Source organism: Aplysia californica, unplaced genomic scaffold, assembly GCF_000002075.1.
Source record: "Aplysia californica isolate F4 #8 unplaced genomic scaffold, AplCal3.0 scaffold00183, whole genome shotgun sequence".
NCBI lineage: Eukaryota > Metazoa > Mollusca > Gastropoda > Aplysiida > Aplysiidae > Aplysia > Aplysia californica.
Window position 1 is genome coordinate 696707 of NW_004797453.1, and position 4413 is coordinate 701119.

The 4413-nt window shown below is 42.2% G+C and overlaps 1 protein-coding gene across 4 annotated transcripts in view; it reads right to left on the reverse strand.

The window, feature by feature from the left end:
• Positions 1–4413, reverse strand: part of LOC101864389 (nucleolin) — a 45417-nt gene that overhangs the window by 39999 nt on the left and 1005 nt on the right. The gene's annotated exons all lie outside the window — the stretch shown is intronic.

Sequence of the window (4413 nt, forward strand, 5' to 3'; positions counted from 1 at the left end):
GGGAACTCTCTACGGAACTACTTCTGGACAAATCTGTTATTCTGTAACTGTAATAGGAGGACTTCCGTAACGAGCGACCACTATATGAGACAGAGCAGAATTGAGGGCAGGGGATAGGGGAAGATCTAGGGGTAGGGGTAGGGTAGGGGTATTGAGGGCTAGGGGTAGACGAGCGACCACTAGGCCTATATGAGACAGAGCAGAATTGAGGGCAGGGGATAGGGGCAGATCTAGGTAGGGGTAGGGGCAGATCAAGGGGTAGGGGTAGGGGCAGATCAAGGGGTAGGGGTAGGGTTTGGGTTAGGGTTAGGGGTCGACCAGTATGAGACAGCAGAATTGAGGGGTAGGGGTAGTATAGGGTTTAGGGTTAGGCCTCTTCTTTATTGTGTTTGATGGGGTGGTCACTCGTTACGGAAGTCCTTAATTACAGTGGAAGGTAAGTTGTGAGATATTTCATTGAGATGTACGATGGTTGAAAGGTTGGGGTAGTTGTCATTCGAATAACCGTGAGTAAAATACTAACGATACACATTATTTCACTAAATGAGCTATTATAAAGACTAGGGGGGAGTATTCGAGTTGTAGTTGTAGTGATTGGTCAAACGCGCGTATGAATACTTGTTGCAGGATGTAAACAAAGATGGGGCATGCAGGGACATTCGAGTGGATTTTTCAGATTCTTTAGTCGTCTCTGGACGCAGTGAGTGCTTTTATATCGTGTTTAGAACTCAAATTATGTTTTTTGAATGGATATTGTAGAAAGTGTTTTAATTGTTAAGTGGTTAATAGTTTTTCTTTCTCATTTTGGAGGGAAATTAACACTTTTGCTGGCGTATTAATATTTTTCCCGATTTTTCTCTATTATTTCATTGTATTGACCCGGTCTGCTTGGATTTTACCAAAAGTAGAAATGATGCAAACTATTTTTAGGTAAGGCGCCCATCTTGTTTGACGTCAGACCAGGATACCCCTCCGATCACGTGACTACATCTAAGTATAGACAACCGCACGGCACCAAAGATGGAAGTGTCTATGTATATATTATGCTTAATCTACACCATTTTCTCGGAAGTTCTGATAGCTGATTTGATAGCGCGTCTGCGTTTGATGTCGAGCAATGACTGTTGGAGCGGTTAGATTCCGGTCCCGGACAGTTTTTTTTTTCTCTTTTCCTCCTCCCGACTGACCAACAGTTCCATAAATTATAGGCCTAATTTGTAGAGTTGCTTTGACTTTGAAGTTGTTTATTTTTTTTAATGTATTAGTGATTAAACATGCAGGAGGGGGGGGGGTTGGTAGATCTAAATTTAGATATCTAGAACTAGATATTATCTAGTCCTCCTGCGTCTTTACGGCAATTTTCGTGCGGTCTTCCATCATGTCCAGGTAGGCCTAATAGATCTAGATCTAGATCTAATCTAGAATCTAGATCTAGATCTAGACTAGAAAATCCTAAATGTTACCGAAAACACGTCGTTCCATGTGGGTATCCCAGGAAGTGATGACATCACATTACTAAAATTAGCAGCCAATCAGAAAGATGCGTCATTTCTAAGTTTAACGGCATGTGTGAGTGACAGACAGACTGAGACCGAATGAAAAAGACTAGAAGAGTCGATGTGCCAGACCGCGGCGGTGCCCCCAGCGCACATGGCGTTAAACTTAGAAATGACGCATCTTTCTGATTGGCTGCTAATTTTAGTAATGTGATGTCATCACTTCCTGGGAAACCCACATGGAACGACGTGTTTTCGGTTACATTTCGGATTTTCTAGATCTAGAATCTAGATTCTAGACTAGATCTAGATCTAGATCTATTAGGCAGGCCTACCTGGACATGATGGAAGACCGCACGAAAATTGCCGTAAAGATGCAGGAGGACTAGATAATATCTAGATTCTAGATCTAGATATCTAAATTTAGATCTACCAACCCCCCCCCCCCCCTCCTGCATTTTTAACCACTAATACATTTTTTAAAATAAACAACTTCAAAGGAACTCTACAAATTAGGCCTATAATTTATGGAACTGTTGGTCAGTCGGGAGGAGGAAAAGAGGGGAAAAAAAACTGTCCAGGACCGGAATCGAACCGCTCCAAAAGTCATTGCTCGATATCAAACGCAGACGCGCTATCCTATCAAATCAGCTATCAGAACTTCCGAGAAAATGGTGTAGATTAAGCATTATAATATAGACACTTCCATCTTTGGTGCCATGCGGTTGTCTATACTTAGATGTAGTCACGTGATCGGAGGGGTATCCTGGTCTGACTTCAAACAAGATGGGCGCCTTACTTAAAAATAGTTTGCATCATTTCTACTTTTAATCGCATGTCCCCAGCACAGCAGTCAGTCTAGTTTTGGCAATTTCTCACCTACTACTTTTGTTTTTGTAAATTTAAAACTGCAGTGATGTCCCTTGCGCTGTTCTGTTTCTTTCTTTCCTGGTCCATTGCGTAGCAATGACAATGAAAAATTAAAATTTCATCCAAATTGCTTAAAAATGGGCTTAAATGAAAAAATAGTTAATTCTAAAAACTATGGTTTTTAAATTTTAAAAATCCATTGATAAATAAAAAAGTTATTGGGATTTTTGTTTGCAAAATGTTGGAGGACCTTCATATAGGGAAAAATCACCAAAATGTGGGACATGTTTTGATGTAGAAAGTGGCTATTCTCACCCGCCCGGAAGTTCTCGCAAGATCAACTCCTCCCCTCTTCTCTCTCTCTGTCTCTTTCTGAATACTGTCTATCGGTGTGGATGATCAAATTGACCAAAACAGAGTTAAAAAATGATGTTAGAACACAAAAGTAAATTAATTTGGTTGTCTGCAAAGATGCTACGGCTATTTAACTTTTCGAATCGAGCCGAACTACACGGGTCGCCATTTTGTTTTGCCCGGAAATTCTCGCGCTACTCCTCTCTCTCTTTCTATCTCTCTCTCCACTGCCCACAGACAAAATTGTACGCTTTTAGTAGGCTACAGTTGTAATGGAACGTTTGTTCACGGCACAGAATTCTACAATTTTTCTGTTATCACAGTGTAGAATTCTGTGGTTTAGGTTTAGGGTGAACGCAAAATTTGGTGAACGCGCACCGGGTGAGAATAGCCACAAGACTCGCCTGCACTATTCTCACTCTGGGTGAGAATAGAGGTGGCCTTTGATGTATTTTGAGGAAAAACTGTTCATAAGTCAGTAATGAATTGGAGCATATGAATGAAACTTGGCATCTCCATGTGATTTTTAATGCCGAATCTAGTTCTGCTATCACTTTTTCGGTGTCTTCATTACTTTGAATCTTAAAGACTGATATTTCCGTGAAATTTGTTGAATTGCGTTACATCGTTTTTACCGCGACGCGATCACCCCTTCTAAAACTCAGTAAAGCGCTATCGGGAAAACCCGCGATGTAGTCATCGGTGACCCATTTGGTTATAGACAGCCAATCACATGCCGCCTAGCGATCACGCGCCTCTTGCGTGCCGGCACCTCGCGTTTGGAATGCGCGATCAAGTTTCTAGATCTAGTGTTTTATCAATGGATGGGTGGTAATTTTAAGTTGGTACGGAAAATCTACTAATAGTACTAAACACAGAGATCTGAAATTTTACAGCAATAAAGAAGACATGTGGGGCGCTTGTGTGGTCGGCGATCAACCCGCAGCTCCGCTTAATTTTCGAACCGCAGAGGAAATTCGCACAAACACGGCAATATCTCCGGTTCTAGTAATCTTTCGGGATTGTACGCTGGCATGTCGTTAGTTTAACCTTTCCTCTGGTTGGTTGCCGAGTTTCATTTATTTTCGTCCAGGAGTTTACACGTTACTATACTTAGAAGAGAGTCACTTCTGATTCCGAGCGGCCCAAAAAATACCCCTCGCGCGGAGGCCGATTTCCGGCCCAAGGCGCAGCGGGCGATTGGCATTGCTACATTGCGAACACGTGACAATTTCGAACCAGGGATCGAAATTTTGCCGTCCTACCAATTTTGACTTCGCTTTTTTAGTTTTCAGGTGTGTTTGCACTTTTTAATCACATATTAAAAGGGAATTTTCTTAATGATGTCTATTGTTATTAATTTGGTGGATAAATGGCTACAAATGATTATTTATGCAACATGATGTGTCGCGATTCGTGCATTAAGTACTGCCGCGCTACGGTACAAAGTATTGTCATAGTGCCCTTACCGTCTGCCGCGCTGCGGTACAAAGCATTGTCATAGTGCCCTTACCGTGGCAGTAGGGATTTAGGGGTCAAGAGAGTGAGAAAGAAAGAACTGCATTGTTTTAGTCAGTTTACTGATGTTGCTGTATTCATTTGTGTGGGTGGGGGGGGGGGTGGATGTGTGTGAGAGAGAGAGAGAGAGTGTTTGTATGTGTGTGTGTATGGGGGGGGGGGGGGGGGGGAAATC